The following is a 22,946-nucleotide window of genomic DNA, read 5'->3' on the forward strand; positions in this document are numbered from 1 at the left end:
AGATTCACTACCCCAAGGGTGGTAACCCAAAACGGATAAACGTGCTACATGGGCCCAAAACTCATAGAGTCCATCATCTCACGCACATGTAAAGTGAACCCGAACGCACAAGGATCACTCTACCCCACCCGCACCCATCCTATGCATACATACGCATATAATATATTTACACTCACCTTGTCGCCTTGATGAATGCAATGCCACAATCTCAACACGTCAATGGAAAGTACCTATTCCATTTATCACATAACAAAGAATACAATTAGGGTGGATTACAAACCAACCCAAATTGACAGTTAGTGCAATTTTGACCTAATTGCACTTCCAAGCACAACCAAAGTCCAAACTAACCAATAATCACTTAAATCTAGTGAAAATAGTTCTATAACGTGAATTAAACTAAAACACAAGTATTAAATACTTGTCATCCCAAATTTGACTCATAAACCCTAATTTTGACTCATTTCAAAATTAATCTTTCAAATACACCCAAAAGGGTTCCAATAATTCCATAATCACTAAACATAGTGATTATGTAATGACCCTTCCAGATCCACCTGGACGAATACATCAACATCTGGTCCCATTGCGAGGTACTGACCTCTATATGATACATTTTACAAACATTGCATTCTTTTAAAAGATAAACTTTCATTTCAATGAAAGTTTACAAATATGCATACCAATGATATTATCATGTTTCCCAAATATAAATAACTAATCTGTCATTTATTTAATAACAATCTTTTTGAACTCAAATGATTTGAATGCAACGTCTTTTGAAATATGCCATGAACGACTCCAAGTAAAATCTTTAAAATGAGCAAATGCACAGCGAAAAATTTCTTTCATACCTGAGAATAAATATGATTAAAAGTGTCAACTAAAAGGGTAGTGAGTTCATAGGTTTGTCATAAACAATCATTTTAATAATTTCAATAGACCATAAGATTTCATTTTCATAAAAATACATGAATACCCATCTGTAAAAATCATTCATATGATAAGTTGCCTGTAACCAACATTAACAAGACGTCAAAGTAATATCCCCCAGCATACATGCCGCACTCTGTATACTAAAAATTCGAAGTACTAAACCATTCCATTTTCCAGAATGGGGGGTGTTAGTGCCCGTAGATCTACCTTTAGGATTCGCGTCAATTAGAGGCAATTATATCGTCCAACTAATTATCAGGTTACCAAAAATAATAGGGATATCCAGTATAACAAATCCATCATAGAATGTAGTTTCATTACTTGTGTCTATTTTTTAAAAAATTTATAAAAGCAGCGCATGTATTCTCAGCCTAAAAATATATATTGCAAAAGCAATTAAAAAGGGAGCAAATGAAACTCACGATACTGTATTTCATAGTAAATATGCATATGACGACACTGAACAAGTGCAGGGTTGGCCTCGGATTCACGTGTGATGACCCGGAAATTTCCGATCAAATTTAAACTTTAATCTTTATATGTTTCCAACACGATAAGCAAAATCTATAGTGTTGAGTCTCGAAAGTTTTGAGATCTTTATTTATGTAATCAAATACCATTTGACCATGCTCGATGATTCACGAACATTTATGTGTATATAGATATGTATATATAATATATACTTATTAATTGAAAACGTTAACAAAGTATTAGATGTACAATACTTTACATGAACATATTTGTTTCAATATATGTTTAATATATTTATCGACGGGATTAAAAGATAATCTCATATGATTGAATTATCAGATACATTGAATTATTACTACGAGTCTCTGTTATGAGGTCCACTTTGAATTAGGAAACTCTTACTTTTAACGGTATTCGGAATAATTGGTAAAGTGATTTACAAATGAGAACAAAGTGTCACTTATCGAAAGTTAGACAAAAGTTAGTGGAGAATTGAATTCCATAATATTTGATTAATCTATTTTCAAACGTGCAAAAACATTTTCTGATATAATAAAACTTGTTTATTAAAATGTCTTTGTTTAAATAACGTAAGTTGAATATTAATTGTTAGATATATAAATAACTTGCAACGTGTATTTAAAACGTGTTTATATAATATTAAATATATATGATTTTAAATTAATTAAGTAAACGATAGTAACACTTACTTATTTGATTCGATCGATATTAAGATATATTATTTAGAAAGTTGAAGGAAATTAAAATAAACGTTAGCGCATAAAGGAATTATATTTTCTAAATCATAAACGTTATATGATATAATATTTTTGATTATGTAAACGATCTTAAATTATACTTTGAAATATAATTAGTATTTGAAAAACTAAATATTATATTACTCAATAAATGTTTATAATATATATAAATTTATATTTCTAAATGAATATTTATATATTTATATATTTTTACAAAATGATAAAATATAATATTAACCTTGATATAAAACGTTTTAGATTTAAATATACTTGTTTAAATAACGAGACTTTGATTTATAGAAGTAAATGACCAAAACACTCAAAAGATTAAGTTACACTTTGAGTGGGTTAGTTTTCCATTAACTTAAGTCTATATTTTGATAAAGGTACGAGTCACGAAACGAAAAGTGCTAGTTTTCTAAACATACGAAAGTGCGTTCGAAAAATTGAAAGTGGTACATGAGTTGAGTGACAATGTCCGAGTCATTGAAACTATTTTTACGAATTAACTATGCTCGTAAATATAATATAACATATAATTAATTATATAAATTAAATAAATATATTAAATAAATATATAAAAGTGTCGGCAAACCTTTTTATCGTGCATATGGGCTGGCAAGTGTTACCATGCGATCGCATGGTTTACAAATACAAACCCCATGCGATCGCATGGGGTGTAGATGTGGGAAACAAACTATAAAACGAACGTTTTTCTGCTCTGGTTCCCTCATTCAATCTCTCGCACTCTCTACTCTCTATATATATGTATGTATATATATATATATATATATATATATATATATATATATATATATATATATATATATATATATATATATATATATATATATATATATATATATTAATATTATTATTAAGATTAATATAATTATTATTAACCATGTTATTATTATTAGTAGTATTAAGATTTATACCTAAAATACTACGACGAGGTCATGAGTGGGTTATTTTCAAACTGGTTTTCGAGTAGGACCGGACTAAGGAAATTATGGGTTATAGCTATGGAGGTTATGGGCATGTTTCGAGGGTATGCTCGTGAGGTCAACCTAGTGTTTATCATCTCCGTTACGTCTACGTACCTTCCTGCAATATTGAATCTCAATATTGATACGTGAGCACTCATAACTTAACTTTTATATATTAATAGTGTATCCCTGACTAGTGCTCGAGTATTTAGGATTATGCATGCTTGTATGCTTATTATTGTCGTTAAATACTTTATAATTGATCACTGATTAAATACATATGCGTTTGAGATAAGGTATATGATATACATGTCGTTGGAAAGCTGGCGAAAAACTATAAACTTTTCATTTAGATATCGTATGGTTTTGATGAACGGATTAAAAGATATCGTCAATTGAATTATCTATAATTCTAAAGTATTATTGTTAAAATGGTTATTGTTATCGTTATCGTTAATCTTTATCGTTACCGTTATCGTTATCGTTATCGTTATCGTTAACGTTATTGTTATCGTTATCCTTATCGTAGTTACTATCGTTATTATTATTATTATTATTATTAATAATATTATTAAAATAATTAATATTTTTATCGAAACTATCAAGTTATTATTTTTATCGTTATTATTATTATTAAAAGCATCATTTATATTAAAACTATCATTTTTATTAAAAATTATCATTTTGATAAATATAATTGTTGTTATAAAATATCATTATTATTATCATTTTAGTTATCATTTCGAGTAGAATTATCAGTTTTATATATAACGTTGTTATTTATTGTTATTATGAATATAATATTTTTATCAAAAATGTTATTATTATTATTATAACATTTGTATTACTACAAAAGATTATTAATTATTATCAAGATTATTATTATCATTAGTAAATATAAATATTGATATTATTATTATTATGTTATTATTACTATTAAAAATAATTATTATTATTATTATTATAAATACAACTTTACTTATTATTATTATCAGTATTATTTTATCAAATGAATATGAGATACAAAGATATTTTTATACGTAATATAATTTCATTAATAATATGCCACTATATTCTTATTAAGTGAACTTTATGAATTTCATTATTTAAGATATATAAAATTATATTTTTATCATATTTGAATCTTAATTTTCATTATTAATAAAGGACTTGTATTATTTACTCTAATGAAATCTGATAAATATATTTAAAATAAAACGACTATATTTAAGTTATATATTAAACATGTATAGATTCTAAAAATCATTTTTGGATTATATGACCTTTGCTAGCGTTTGCATGATAATCTCGAGCATTAGGATTGTGATACACTACGACTTGACCTAAATTGTTAGACATATATTGACCAACATATACATATATATAATTAATATAGGTTCGTGAATCAAAGGCCAACCTTACACTTGTTCAATGATGTTATATGTATTTTTACTACGAAATACAGTATGGTGAGTTTCATTTTCTCCCTTTTTAAATGCGTCTGCAATATATATATTTTTGGGACTGAGAATACATGCGCTTTCATAAATGTTTAACGAAATAGACACAAGTAATTGAAACTACATTATATGGTTGAATGGATCGAAGCCGAATATGCCCCTTTTTAACTTGGTAGCCTAAGAATTAGGGAACAGCCCCTAATTGACTTGAATCCTAAAGATAGATCTATGGGTCTAACAAACCCCATCCGAACGTCCGGATGCTTTAGTACTTTGATTTATTATTATACAGACGAGAGGATTCTGTTTGGGGATATTCTATATGCATCTTGTTAGTTTGGTTACCAGGTGTTCACCATATGAATGATTTTTACCTATATGCAGACGAGAGGATTCTGCTATGGGAATTATGTTTATAAATATGAAAATCTCGTGGTCTATTAAAATTATGGAAATGATCGATTATGATAAACTAATGAACTCACCAACCTTTTGGTTGACACTTGAAAGCATGTTTATTCTCAGGTTTGAAAGAAATCTTCCGCTGTGCATTTGCTCATTTTAAAGATATTACTTGGAGTCATTCATGACATATTTCAAAAGACGTTGCATTCGAGTCATTGAAGTTCAATAGAGATTATTATTAAGTAAATGACAGATTAGGTCATTTATAGTTTAGATATTATGAAATGATATGCATACTTGTCAACATTCGATAAAATGAAAGTTGTCTTTTAAAAACGAATGCAATGTTTGTAAAATGTATCATATAGAGGTCAAATACCTCGCGATGTAATCATATGTTATTGTATACGTCCTTATGGATTGGGACAGGTTGTTACATGTGGTATCAGAGCGGAGGTCTTAGCGAACCAGGTCTTGCATTAGTGTGTCTAACTGATAGTTGTTAAGATGCATTAGTGAGTCTGGACTTCGACCGTGTCTGCATGTCAAAAAGTTTTGCTTGTCATTTCTTGTCGGAAAATTTCATGCTTATCATTCTTAGTCTAGACACGTGATACTGCATTGATTGCACGAATAGTGTATAGACAAAATTTATATCTTAGCGTATCTGCTAATTCATATCTTAGCGTATCTGTTACTGTAAACTTTGCCTGACATATTCCGTAAATTCCTCAGTAATCTACGACATCTTTTGTACTATATATGGATATTCTATGTAATTAGAATATCATCCGAATCCAAAAATCATTTCATATCAAAAATCCTTTAGCTGACCATGTAAGATGGATCCTGTACCAAGTTCGAGTTCATATAGTTCCGAAGACGATTCTAAAGACTCTGAAGGTAGTGTGACCGAAGTGCCCCAACTAGTTGACTACACTTCTTTCTGGAGGAGATGGAGATGGGTTCGAGACACACTCACTCGCTGGAGAAATAAAGAAGGAGAACCCTACCGCGAACCAAATTTACCTCCCGACATCGGAGAACTTGACGCGCTCACCGGTCAACCAATTCGTAATACCATTTTTACACTCTTTGCCCGAATATTCTTCCTCGAAGAACGCATTCATAGAATTATGTTGGTGATTCAGCCTCTACTCCTGACTACTAATCAAGTAGGGTTAATGGAAGAAGTTAGGGAGCTTCGTGCTAGGTTTGAAGAAAGAATGGAGTTTCTGGAAAGTACAGTACGCAAATTGGAAGATGGACTTATGTCTACAGCAACAACACCAGTACTACCAACAACATCTACATCGCAACTCTCAATACCACAAGCACCAGTAGCATCACTGGCATCAACGGTACCACCATCATTAATATCAACATTATCATTACCACCACCAACAACCACATCCGCAACCCACACCTCAATATCACATCTGAAATCTGTACTTCGAACATCAACATCACATGCCTAAATATCACAATCTGTACCTCGGATATCAACGTCACACGCACCATAGATACCAAGGAGTACCAACAACAACAAACGATGAAGTATTGATTCATAACTTCATCGGAAAAACATTCTGCGGTGATTATGTAATCTCTAAAGTCTTAGAGATTATCTATTTCAGCCTTAACCATAAATCAGATAAGTGGACAAAAATGATAGAAGGAAGAATGGAAACCCTGAAAAAGATGGTGTGTAATTTACAAGCTAGACTTGTTTTACCAACAAATTCACCAGCACCGTCAGTACCGTCGGCATCATCAGCACTAACAGCACCTATAACATTATAAGCTCTGCCAGTTCAAGAAATTACTGTGGATATCATTACAAATCAACAACGTGCATATTGTATCAACGAGTTATGAAGTATTAACTCCTTCTTTCTGAAGAATTTATATATAAATTTTATATATATGAATTTTGGAACTATAATAAATCTTTTCGTACTAAGCTATTAAGTATGAATTGAAAAAGAGTAGATACTACTTGTTTAAATTCATATTACTAATATGCTATGATGTACATCCTTCGTTAACAACTTAACCATCGTTAACTACAATCTCTGCTTCAATTAAATGAATTCGATTTCATAATAAACCAAGTGTATCATTCAATAACATGTTTGATTTTACACTTTCATCTTCGATGTACTCGAAACTTACTGGAAAACAACATTCGTATCTTGCGAAGTTAGCAAGAGTTCTATGAGCATCATCATGATTCTCTAAGGAAATATCTATAAGAATAAATAATAAAGTATTGATCACAGTAGTGAAACACTCTGTGAAGATTATGAAATCTCTAAGGTTAGAGACTATTCATTTCTAATTCCAGCTTAAGATCAAATGAACTTAACTCATCAAATCTGTATCACATCTGAAGAAAATATACATATATTTTCATAAAGGTTGTAATAAAATTCTCTGGTACAAAACTTTACTTGTGAATTTTTTTTAACGGGTAGGTAATACCCTAGAGATATTTAAATTCACAATTTATATGTTACATCCTTCGATTTTAAATCAACAAACAGTAACTATACTCCCTACTTTCACGACAATACGTATTCTTTTATAGAAATCAAAACAACCATACTCATACAAATCTAATTACATATTCTAATTTTGAAATCTCAGAATTCAATTCGAGATTTAACCGAAATCATCACTCTTAGATTCTTACATCTTTCAAAGCTATACTTTGACTTTGAAACTATGCTAGAACATCATTTCTATTCATAGAACCCAGAAAAAATATTTGTATCATTCAAAATCCTAGAACACCCTATGTATATTAACGATTACAATCTGTGTTCAAACCCTTTCAAAATTCCCGAAGACACTTCAAATAATGAACACTCGAGATGATGATCTAACCACATGTTACCCACCGTCATGCACCTGAAAAACTCTCAAAACCAAAGTTATAGTTTAAAGCGTACCCGTGTCAAACCCTTTGGCATTTATTAGCAAAAATGACTTTTTAATTCCTTTCCAAAGTAGTCAGTTTTGTCACAGCTCCAGCAAATCACCTTCAATTGATCATTCGAATAAGCCTTATTATAACGATTACCCCTTCATCATTGTTACCGGGGAACTGTTCATATCTCACCACATTAGCAGTAAAATTATCAACAACTTCATTAACCTTCGACTTAAGCCTCTCTGAAAAGTCACTATACTTATTCATTGAAACCCCATCATGTTTGTCATACCAATTACTGGGAATCAGCAATCAGTATTTTGAATTTAGCAGCAATTTTACGCCAACAGTTATATATATACATATAACATCTGTCGCTTAGACTTATATACTTCGAATGTGAAGTTTCTGAAAAATATCCCAAACTATGAACTAGTTCTCCGAAATTGGAAAAATGCTGATGAAGCAGCAAAAACTGTAAACGACCTTAACAGTTAAAAGTTTGATGATAAAGAATAGTGTGTTGGTAAAGCTCAGAAAAAGAGAAGATTTGGTACTGAAAAACGAATTGAGCAGATCATGAAGGAGGCTGTGGAAAAATCACAAAGAAGAAATCTACCTTCAAAGGATCCAAATGATTCAGTGTATGCTGAAATCGTTAGCAAACACCTTACTTCTTATTCTAAACCTCCACAGACAAATCTTATTCATCATCCATCGATATTAGAAATTCTAAGATATCATCGTATCTTTCATTATAAATATCTTCGATATTTCTGAAGATATTTTCACAACTATTCTTATCTGAGATCATTTATCTCTTCGCAATATCTGTGATACAACATAAAAGAAACCGTGTTAGTTTCTAAATTCTGAATAATTCAAATTTAAAATACGAATGTTTTTGAAGTAATGTTGGGAACTGAAGCATGAGTTAGTATAATATAATGACACTTGATCAACATGATTATATTGCAGTAAGTCATGCTGAGTTTCTAATGAAATGTGATGATTCACAGAACATACCGTCATCATGTGTCATTTACACGACTCTTACATTCTACCCAATCTCCAAACATATTGAGAACATATCTTCTTGATAGTTCTATTTTTCCGGATATGCTGGTAGTTTGACAAATCAAGATCGTACCATTACGATTTCCTTCTTAGAACATTAAATGTGTTCATCCAAAACTTCATACCTATGAATTATGGACCATTATTCGCTTGACTTGAAGTCTGGAAGAGGAAACAAAAGTATGGAACTCTAAAATATAAAAGAAAATATAAAGCTCGACAACGACAACGCATAAATTAAAAACCATGAATATCAATAAGTATTGCAACGTAAAGACACGGGAGAACTAAAAACACTATAAAACCAAGAGTATAATAGAAGTGAATAGATTTCTCCGGTGGTAGATGAAAAAGAAGAATGATAGATATGAAAGTTAGGAGTATATCAAGAATCAGAACTGGATGGAGCATATTGGCGAATGTTTTGGAAATATGAAATTAAAGAAGAAAGAATAGAAGGTGTGAGCTATGGAAATAAAGAAACAAAGGGGGTGGATTTATAGTAAAATATCAGACAGAGAAATCGAGACAGATTATCGCATTTAATCAAAGAAGATCCTAATTTCCTTAATCACCGAAGAACCAATTCTTATTACGAAGGTTTTCTTTAAATCCCATGAATTCCGGAAATCAATCATAACTACGTCATCGGTTAAAACGAATATACATTTACTCATTTCACTCTCTTGCGATAGCTTCACTTACACTCTTCGCGTAATCAAATTGTTTTTATCTATATTACCCAATGATGATAAAACTCTATTTATCAACTCATATTCGTCATGAAAACATTTTTATAGTTAGCCATGACGACCTCGATCAAATTTTGGGTTCTTTAACGGGTAGGTACTGTGATGACCCAAAAATTTCTGATCAAATTTAAACTTTAATCTTTATATGTTTCCGACACGATAAGCAAAATCTGTAGTGTTGAGTCTCGAAAGTTTTGAGATCTTTATTTATGTAATCAAATACCCTTTGACCATGCTCGACGATTCACGAACATTTATGTGTATATAGATATGTATATATAATATATACTTATTAATTGAAAATGTTAACAAAGTATTAAATGTAAAATACTTTACATGAACATATTTGTTTCAATATATGTTTAATATATTTATCGACGGGATTAAAAGATAATCTCATATGATTGAATTATCAGATACATTGAATTATGATTACGAGTCTCTGTTACGAGGTCCACTTTGAATTAGGAAACTCTTACTTTTAACGGTATTCGGAATAATTGGTAAAGTGATTTACAAATGAGAACAAAGTGTCACTTATCGAAAGTTAGACAAAAGTTAGTGGAGAATTGAATTCCATAATATTTGATTGATCTATTTTCAAATGTGCGAAAATGTTTTCTGATATAATAAAACTTGTTTATTAAAATGTCTTTGTTTAAATAATGTAAGTTGAACATTAATTGTTAGATATATAAATAACTTGCAACGTGTATTTAAAACGTGTTTATATAATATTAAATATATATGATTTCAAATTAATTAAGTAAACGATAGTAACACTTACTTATTTGATTCGATCGATATTAAGATATATTATTTAGAAAGTTTAAGGAAATTAAAATAAACGTTAACGCATAAAGGAATTATATTTTCTAAATCATAAACGTTATATGATATAATATTTTTGATTATGTAAACGATCTTAAATTATACTTTGAAATATAATTAGTATTTGAAAAACTAAATATTATATTACTCAATAAATATTTATAATATATATAAATTTATATTTCTAAATGAATATTTATATATTTATATATTTTTACAAAATGATAAAATATAATATTAACCTTGATATAAAACGTTTTAGATTTAAATATACTTGGTTAAATAACGAGACTTTGATTTATAGAAGTAAATGACCAAAACACTCAAAAGATTAAGTTACACTTTGAGTGGGTTAGTTTTCCATTAACTTAAGTCTATATTTTGATAAAGGTACGAGGCACAAAACAAAAAGTGCTAGTTTTCTAAACATACTAAAGTGCGTTCGAAAAACCGAAAGTGGTACATGAGTCTAGTGACAACGTCCGAGTCATTGAAACTATTTTTACGAGTTAACTATGCTCGTAAGTATAATATAACATATAATTAATTATATAAGTTAAATAAATATATTAAATAAATATATAAAAGTGTCGGCAAACCTTTTTATCGTGCATATGGGTTGGCAAGTGTTACCATGTGATCACATGGTTTACACATACAAACCCCATGCGATCACATGGGGTGTAGATGTGGGAAACAAACTATAAAACGAACGTTTTTCTGCTCTAGTTCCCTCATTCAATCTCACGCACTCTCTACTCTTTATATATATATATATATATATATATATATATATATATATATATATATATATATATATATATATATATATATATTAATATTATTATTAAGATTAACATAATTATTATTAACCATGTTATTATTATTAGTAGTATTAAGATTTATACCTAAAATACTACGACGAGGTCATGAGTGGGTTATTTTCAAAACTGGTTTTCGAGTAGGACATGGCTAAGGAAATTATGGGTTATAGCTATGGAGGTTATGGGTATGGTTCGAGGGTATGCTCGTGAGGTCAACCTAGTGTTTATCATCTCCGTTGCATCTACGTACCTTCCTGCATTATTGAATCTCAATATTGATACGTGAGCACTCATAACTTAACTTTTATATATTAATACTGTATCCCAGACTAGTGCTCGAGTATTTAGGATTATGCATGCTTGTATGCTTATTATTATCGTTAAATACTTTTGATAGATCATGGATTAAATACATATGTATTTGAGATAAGGTATATGATATGTATGTCGTTGGAAAGCTGGCAAAAAACTATAAACTTTTCATTTAGATATCGTATGGTTTTGATAAATGGATTAAAAGATATCGTCAATTGAATTATCTATAATTCTAAAGTATTATTGTTAAAATGGTTATCGTTATCGTTATCGTTATCGTTATCGTTAATCGTTATCGTTATCGTTATCGTTACCATTATCGTTATCGTTATCGTTAACGTTATTGTTATCGTTATCCTTATCGTCGTTACTATCGTTATTATTATTATTATTATTATTATTATTATTATTATTTAATAATCAATATTATTATTATTATTATTATCATTATTATTATTATGATTATTATTATTAATAATATTATTAAAATAATTAATATTTTTATCGAAACTATCAAGTTATTATTTTTATCGTTATTATTATTATTAAAAGCATCATTTATATTAAAACTATCATTTTTATTAAAAATTATCATTTTGATAAATATCATTGTTGTTATAAAATATCATTATTATTATCATTTTAGTTATCGTTTCGAGTAGAATTATCAGTTTTTTATATAACGTTGTTATTTATTGTTATTATGAATATAATATTTTTATCAAAAATATTATTATTATTATAACATTTGTATTACTGCAAAAGATTATTAATTATTATCAAGATTATTATTATCATTAGTAAATATAAATATTGATATTATTATTATTATGTCATTTTTACTATTAAAAATAATAATAATAATTATTATAAATACAACTTTACTTATTATTATTATCAGTATTATTTTATCAAATGAATATGAGATACAAAGATATTTTTATACGTAATATAATTACATTAATAATATGCCACTATATTCTTATTAGGTGAACTTTATGAATTTCATTATTTAAGATATATAAAAGTATATTTTTATCATATTTGAATCTTAATTTTCATTATTAATAAAGGACTTGTATTATTTACTCTAATGAAATCTGATAAATATATTTAAAATAAAACGACTATTTTTAAGTTATATATTAAACATGTATAGATTCTAAAAATCATTTTTGGATTATATGACCTTTGCTAGCATTTGCATGATAATCTCGAGCATTAGGATTGTGATACACTACAACTTGACCTAAATTGTTAGACATATATTGACCAACATATAAATATATATAATTAATATAGGTTCGTGAATTCAAGGCCAACCTTACACTTGTTTAATAATGTTATATGTATTTTTACTACGAAATACAGTATGGTGAGTTTCATTTGCTCCCTTTTTAAATGCTTCTGCAATATATATTTTTGGGACTGAGAATACACGCGCTTTTATAAATGTTTAACGAAATAGAGACAAGTAATTGAAACTACATTATATGGTTGAATGGATCGAAGCCGAATATGCCCCTTTTTAACTTGGTAGCCTAAGAATTAGGGAGCAGCCCCTAATTGACACGAATCCTAAAGATAGATCTATGGGCCTAACAAACCCCATCCGAACGTCCGGATGCTTTATGAAATGGTATGCATACTTGTCAACATTCGATGAAATGAAAGTTGTCTTTTAAAAACTAATGCAATATTTGTAAAATATATCAAATAGAGGTCAAATACTTCGCGATGTAATCATATGTTATTGTATTCGTCCTTATGGATTGAGATGGGTTGTTACATCACGAACCTATATCAGTTATATATATATATTAAAACATATAAGAAGTTCATATATTAATATTATTAATATACTTGTTATATTTAATGATTCGTTTGTTATATTAAATATAGTTATTTTATATATTTTAAATAAATAATTAATATTTATATATATCAGATTTAAAGTAAATAATATATGTCATTTATTATAAATATTATATGTTAATGTTTAGAAATATTATATAATGTTTTAAAATTAATATTTATATATATTTATATAATATCTTAAAATGTGATTATATATTCTGTGATGTTAATAATTAAATGACTTATATTTATTTTATATATTTTATGTAGTTAATATTTATTTTCATAAATCATTTATTAATATTAATATAGTAAATACTTAAAGTAGTTTAATAATATAAATTTTATCATTCATTATAATATATTAATAATAAAACTTTATATTAAGATTTATATAAGATAAAATATATATTTATATGTTAATTGATATAATTTATATATAGCTTAACTAATATCATTTTAATGATAAATATATAGTGATATATAATATTAATATAATTGTAGTGTATTTTTATGTGAGTAATATTTATTTGTAATCTTAATAATAATAATAATAACAGTGATAATGATAATACTAATTATATTAATGATAATAATTATAAAAATCCTAATTTTATAATAATCATAATAAAAATAATATTATTAATAATAATAATGATAATTTTAATAATAATGAAAATTTTAATAAAAATGATAACTTTAATAATAATGATACTTTTGATAATAATCTTAGTGATAATACTAATAATAATAATAATGATAATAATATTAATAAAAGTGATAGTTTTTAATAAAATGATAATTTTAATGAAAATATTGATAATAATATCAATGATAATAATTATAATAATCATTTTAATAATAATATTAATATTAATGTAAATGATGGTTTTAATAATGATAATAATGATAATGATATTTTATCTACATCATAACCTTAACAGTATCTTAATTAAATCATAATACTTATACTTGTTACTTCATAATCATCTTATTTAGTAGCTTTTAGTCCACTTCTATATCATAACCATATAGTCATAATCATATCAATAATGACAATAATAATACTAATAATACTAGTAACAATATTAAATGATAAAAATGAAGTCATCACTCATGTATCAATATTGTGATTCAAAATTGCAGGAAAATATGTGAATGCAACGGAAATGATAAACACTAGGTTGGCCTTTGATTCACGATCACAACCCCCGAGCAATACCCATAACCTCCTTAGCTATAACCCATAATTTCCTTAGCTCTATCACGTTCGAAAAACTCGTTACATTGCCTAAACTAATTAAACTAAACCTATTATATATATATATATATATATATATATATATATGTATATATATATATATGTATATATATATATATATATGTATATATATATATATATATATGTATATATATATATGTATATATATATATATATATATATATATATATATATATATATATATATTACAGAGAGTGAGAGATATAGATTGAGGTGTGTATGTAATCGAGCAGCAAACAAATTCAATTTAAAGAGTTTTGCTGAAACCGACACTCATGCGATCGCATGGGGTTTGTGCCAAATTTCCATGCGATCACATGGAGCTACAGGACCAGTCTCATGTTTCTCCACGATCGCGGAGTTTTGCTATGTATATGGGCCGTGATCGCGGCCAGCCTGCTTCCTGATCACACTTGAAATTCACATGGGCTGCCGATAGTTTTAATTAAATATATATATATATATATATATATATATATATATATATATATATATATATATATATATATATATATATATATATATATATACTTAATTTATATAATTATATATATATATATATATATATATTATTATTATATTCTCGTGCATAGTTAACTTGTAGTTTTAGTTCCGTCGACTTGTACGTTAATGATCGGTTTATGTCTCAGTTTCGGTTTTTCGAACGTCATTTCGTATGCTTTAATATCTTGTACTTTACGGTTCACGTCTTGTATTCTTGTCAATCTTTGGACGTAATTCACCGATAAATCATACCACTTGAAGTGTAACTTGTACGTTTGAGCGTTTTGGCCATTTACGTCTCTAGATCATCGTTTCTACTTCTCGTTACTTATTAAAATATATTTAATAATATTATTTTAAATCTTTATTACAAGAAAATAATTATAATCAAAACGTTTTATATCTAAGTTAATATTTCTAATAATATATTTTATTTCGTTGTAAAATATATTTAACGTTTGGAAATATATAAATTTTGTACGTCTTATTATTTAAACATGATATATATATATATATATATATATATATATATATATATATATATATATATATATATATATATATATATATATATATATATATACTTGAAATCTTTATTTAATGATATAATACATTCAGTTTTTCAAAACTAATTATCTTCAAAGTTCATTATATATATTTTAAGATCATTTAAATAATAGAAAATATTATATCGTATTACGTTTACATTTTTTGAACAAAATCACGTATTATATTATACCGGGTTTCAAGTTTAAGTTTTACTTGTTCGCGAATCAAAGGGTAAAGTCTAATGGGTAATTAAATATAGGAAATCATTTTAATTCACCACGTCAATTTACTTGTCTTGTCGACATCCATTATCTAAATTATTTACACTCCATGTTTTCCACTTTTCTTTAATTATTATGAAATCTAAATAGTTAACACGTCAAAAGACATGTGGAAATTAATATAAAGCTTACATTAGAAAATAAGCATGAATCTCCACTAACTTTTGTCTAACTCCCGTTATTTGACACTTTGTTCTTACTTGTAGATTACATTACTATTTATTCTAAATACTGTTGAAAGGGAAAGATTTCTTAAATCAAAGTGGACCTCTCAACAGAGACCCGTAACAATATCACAATATTTATGGGACTGATAAATGCTAAACAAAATATCTTCTAATTCAATCGTTTGGTATTATCTTTTAATTTCAAAAATAATATATTAAATATATATTGAAACATATAAGTTTAATGTACAACATTATACATTTAATACTTTGTTAACGTTTTCAAGTTATAATATATATATATATATATATATACATACATACATATAATTGTTCGTGAATCGTTGGAATTGGTTGAGGTTAAATGGATGTATTAAAACATTTCAAAATTTTTGAGACTCAACTTAACAGACTCTGCTTATCTTGTCGGAATCATTTATAGATTTGGTTTAAAATAAGTCAAAATTTTCTGGGTCGTCACAATACCTACCCGTTAAAAAAATTTCGTCCCGAAAATTGACAGAGGTCGTCATGGTTGACCATAAGAATATTATTAGGAAGAATATGAGTTGAAATATAGAGTTTTATCACCATTGAGTAATATGAATAACATAATTTGATTACACGATGAGTATGATTGAAGCTATCACAAAAGAGTGAAACGAGAAATTAAAGGTTCGTCTTAACTTTTGACGTAGTCATGGTTGATTTTCGGAATTCAAGGGACTTAAAGAAAATCTTCGTAAATCTATATAAGATTTGATTCTTCTGTAATTAAGGAAATTATGATCCCCATTAATTAAATGCGGTAATCTACCTCGATTGCTTATGTATGATTTTTTGCTATAAATTAATTTCTTCTGTTCCATTATTTTCACCACTCCTATACTTTCTTCATCAATTCTTACTTTCAAAAGATTGTGAAAATGCTAAATCCAGTTCTGATTCTTGATATTTTCGTGGCTATCGTATCTTTCATTCTTCTTTTTCATCTGCCACCAGAGGAATCTGTTTACTTCTACTATTACCTTGGGGTTATAATGTTTTTAATTCTCCCGTGTCTTTACGTTGCAATACGTATTGATATACACGGTTTGTAATTTCTATGTTGTTGTCGTGCTTATATTTTACCTTATATTTCAGAGCTCCATGCTTTTGTTTTTCTTCCCAACTTTAAGTAAAGCAATCAAGACGTCTCGGATTTGTAGACTAAATCTTTAAATTTCGAATAAACATGACTAATGTTCCAAGAAAGAAATTGTAATAGCTTGATCTGATTTGTTAAACTACCAGAAATCACGAAAAAGATAGAACTATCAAGAAAATATGTTCTTGATATGTTTAGAGGTTAAGTAGAATGAAAGAGTTATGTAACACGGCACATGATGAGGGTATGATCTGTGACTCATCACGTTTCATAAGAAATTCAGCATGACTTACTGTAATATAACCATGTTGGCCAGACGTCATTATATTATACTAACTCATGCTTCAATTCCCAACACTTCTCCAAAAGCATTCATAATTTAAACTCGAAAGTTATAGAAATTTAGAAACTATAACAGTTTCCTTTATGATGTAACACAGATAGCACGAAGAGATAAATAATCTCGGACAAGAATAGTTATGAAGATATCCTCAGAAATATTGTAGATATTTATACTGAAAGATACGATGATATCTTAAAATTTAAAATATCTAGAATCAAAGAATGATGCAGAAACTTTTCCGCAAGTATTTAGAATAAGTAAGGAGCAAGGTATACGCTAAAGATTTCAGCAGATATCGAATCATCTGGATTCTTTGAATGCAGGTTTAGTCTTTGTGATTTATCCACAACCTACTTCATGGTTTGCTCAATCCGTTTTTCAGTTTCATACTTTTTCTTTTTCCGAGCTTTGCCAACATGTCATTCTTTAATATCAAACTTTTGGCTGTTAAAGTTGTCAACGGTTTTTGCTGCTTCATCAGCTTTTTCAAAATTCCGAGAAATAATTCGCAGACTGGGGTGCTTTTCAGAAATCCAGAATTGAAGTACATAAGCTCAGGAGATATACGTTATATGTATATATATATATATAACTGTTGACGTAGAAACGCTGCAAAATTCGAAAAATATGATTGATGCTTCCTGGTATTTGGTATGACAAGGTATTGTCACACGATGCAGATGAGTACATTATTGGGTTTCAATGAGTAAATATAGTGATTTTTCAGAGAGACTTAAGCCGTAGTTGTTGGTACGATTACACTTAATATGTTGGAATATAAAAGTTTCCCTGGTAACAATGACATAAAGGGCAAACGTATATATCAAGGTTATAATAAGGCTAATCTGAAAAGTTGAAGTTGACTAGTTGGATGTGCGATAAAACTAAATACTTTGAAAAGGGATTGCAAGGTCATTTTCAGTAATAACAATGCCAAAGGATCTAGCACAGATACTTGTTAAACTTTTACTTAGGTTCCGAGAGTTTTTCAAGTGCATGACTATACGCATAAATCTTTCTTTTTGTAGATAACGTGTGGTTGGACCAATCTCTCGATTGTTTCTTAATTGAGGTGTTTTCAAGAATCATGAAGGGTTTGAACGCAAATTGTAATCATCAATATACATATGATGTTCTAGAATTTTGAATGATACGAATATTTTTCTGGGTTTCATGAATAAAAGTGATGTTCTAGTACAGTTTTGAATTCAAAGTATAGTTTTGAAAGATGTAGGAATCTAAGAGTGATGTCACCGGTTAGAGTTTTGACTTGGATTTTGATATGTCAAAATCAGAATATGTAATTGAATTTGTATGCAGATGGTTGTTCTAATTTTTATGAAAGAATGTATATCGCTGTGAAAGTAGTGAGTGTAGTTAAAGATTATTGAATCAAAATTAAAGAATGTACAGTGTAACATATTAATGTGAAATTTAAATATTTCTCGGGTATTACCTACCCGTTAAAAATTTCACAAGTAATATTTTGTTCAAAAGAATTTTACTATAGTCTTTATGAAAATATACGTACATATATATTTTCCTCAGACGTAATTATGGATTTAATGAGTTAATATAATATTAAACTCATTTGATTTTTTGACTGGAACTAGAAATGAATAATCTCTAAAACATTAGAGATTACATAATCTTCGCGGAGTATTTCACTACTGTAATCAAGACTTCATTATTTATTCTTACTGATATTCCTCGGTGAAGGATGTTGGTGCTCGTGGAATTCTTGTGAACTTCGCAAGGCACAAATGATGTTTTCTTGAAAGTTTCGAAGTGTAAATTCAAACATGTATTTGAATAATACACTTGATTACTATGAAATAGAATTTTATTGAGCTGAAGCAGAGATTATAGTTAATGACTGTTAAGTCGTTAACGAAGGATGTACATTATATCATATAAGTAATATGAATTAACCGAGTAGTATCCACCCTTTTTCAATTCATACATAATAGCTTAGTACGAAAAGATTTACTATGGTTTCAAAATTCATATATATATAAAATATACATATAAATTCTTCAGAAATAATGAGTTAATACTTCATAACTCGTTATTACAATATACCCATTGGTGATTGTGGTGTTGTTATCTGCGGTGGTTATGGAGTTTGCAGAGCTTGTGGTGCTGCAGATGTTACTGGTGCTGGTGATACTGCTGGTGATGTTGGCGGTACTGCTGGTGGTGTAACGACCTGGACTTTTCCATTAATATATATATGAAATTGATATTTACATACATGAATGTTTCCAACATGATAAGCAATCAAACTTTTTAAGACTTGATTAATTGAAAAAAGTTTCATGTAAACATTTGACCAACCAGTTTGTCCGACGATTCATGAACGTTAAAACTTGTAAAAATGACATAATGATATATATATATATATATATATATATATATATATATATATATATATATATATATATATATATATATATATATATATATATATATTTAACATGGTATTATGATAATTAAGTATCTCATTAAGTATATTGACAATGAACTATATACATAGAATGAAACTACTAACTTAAGGGTTTCGAAACAATATATATGTAACGATTATCGATGTAATGACGTCTTAATTAAAATAAATACATATGTATCGTATTAAGATATATTATTACACTATGTTTAACATGATAAAATGATAATTAAGTATATTATTAAGTGTATTAACAATGAACTATATACATAAAACAAGACTAATAACTTAAGGGTTTCGAAACAATATATACATGTAACGACTAACGACAAATTAACGACTTAATTAAAATGTATATATATGTATTGTATTAAGATGTATTAGTACACATTTGAAAGACTTAAGGACATATATCAAAATACTTATACTTAACAAAGATAATTATAATTGTATTCCAATTCGTTTTCATCAAGAATTTTACTCGTATTCATATAGTATTTTCACCCGTATAATACCCAGCTTCTAGATGTATATACTATTGGTATATACATTCAAATGATCAGTTCTTAGCAGCCCTCAATGAGTAAACAAACATTGGGAACCATCATTTAACATCTAGCATCAAATAATTAGCAAAATTACAAACTAATGGAGCCTATATGGACACCCCTAGTTCACGTGAATATGGACTCACACAAACACATTCTCATTTCAATTTTCTTGCATCAAATTGATCTCTCTCAAGTTCTATCTTTATGTTCTAAGTGTTCTTCATCATCTTCATCAAAATCTAGCTCAATCTAGCTCAAAAATCCAAGCTTAAATCAAAATACAAAACAACTACTCAAGAACACTTCAAGAAAACTTCAAGAACACTTTCAAGTTTGCTAGATTACGTTCAATCTTGCAAGTCCATTTCAAGTGATCATCCAATCTCAAGAAACCTTCATATATATCAGTAGGTGTTCTTTTTAAATCAAGGTAATAATTATATTTAAGCTTTGATTAAATTATATAAACATAACTATCTTAAATCAAGTAGTAATCTTACTTGAATTTGTTTTCGTGTCATGATTCTACTTCAAGAACTTCCAAGCCATCAAAGATGCTTTGAAGCTCAAGATCATTTCTCATCATTTCCAGTAGGTTTACCTACTATACTTGAGGTAGTAATGATGTTCATAACCTCGTTCGATTCATACTTATATAACTATCTTATTCGAAGAAAATAACTTGTAATCACTAGAAAATAGTTTAGTTAATTCTAAACTTGTTCGCAAACAAAGTTAATCCTTCTGACTTAACTTTTAAAAACAACTACACACATGTATTATATCTATATGATATGCTAACTTAAGAATTTAAAACTTGAAAACACGAAGAACACCGTAAAACCGGACTTACGCCGTCGTAGTAAAATCGGGGGCTGTTTTGGGTTAGATAATTAAAAACTATCTTAACCTTTGAAATTAAAGTTTGTTTTATGGGAAAATGATATTTCATATGAACATGATAATATATCGAAAAATGGTGGTTAAACACAAAGTAGAAGTATGTTTTTCAAAATGGTCATCAAGGTGTCGTTCTTTCGACAGATATGACCACCCCTTTCAAAATGAACTTGTAACCTGTAACTCTGACTATAAACCACCACTTTTTTAGTTTAGTTTCAGATAATACAGTTCATTACGAAACCACAATAATTTGATTCACTCAAAACTGATTTGTAATGAAGAAGTTATGGGCAAAACAATATTGATTAGAAATAGCTTAAAGGGCTACGGGATTGTTTTTACAAAATCTATACTAACCATATCCTAGCTAACTTTTCTTGTATTATACATATATTTACACATGTCATGACTATTTCTCTGTAATATACTAGTCTTGGTTAAGTCCGAGACAATACAATATAATCTTGATTAATTAAGACAATAGTTATACAATACGTCGGATAAATCGAAAGACACCATGTACATAATACGTCTAGATTAATTCTAAGACAATAGTTGTACATTGGATCATGATTGAGTCTTGTACAATATGTATACAATATGTCTTGATTATTTCATGGTGATATATTGGATTATATATATGGACTACTAACATGGGATTGCTAACTGGACAACTTAAATCATCAACACGTAAATAAAAATATGATGTGAATGTATTTCTATCAATCTTTGATATATATATATATATATATATATATATATATATATATATATATATATATATATATATATATATATATATATATATATATATATATATATATATATATATATATATATATATATGTTATAGGTTCGTGAATCGATCCGTGACCAAGTCTGATTTTCGACGAATTGAAAATCTGTGAAAGTGAGTTATAGTCCCATTTTTACTATCTAATCTTTTGGGATGAGAATACATGTAGTTTTATAAATGTTTTACAAAACAGGCACAAGTAATGAAACTACATTCTATGATGGATTTGTTATACCGGATATCCCAATTTTTATTTTGCTTGGTAACTTAATAATTAGTGTACGCACTAATTGGAGCGAATCCTATAGATAGATCTATGGGCACTAACAACCCCCATTCTGGAAAATGGAATGCTTTAGTACTTCGA

The sequence above is a fragment of the Rutidosis leptorrhynchoides genome, chromosome 11 (assembly GCF_046630445.1).
Source record: "Rutidosis leptorrhynchoides isolate AG116_Rl617_1_P2 chromosome 11, CSIRO_AGI_Rlap_v1, whole genome shotgun sequence".
Classification (NCBI taxonomy): domain Eukaryota; kingdom Viridiplantae; phylum Streptophyta; class Magnoliopsida; order Asterales; family Asteraceae; genus Rutidosis; species Rutidosis leptorrhynchoides.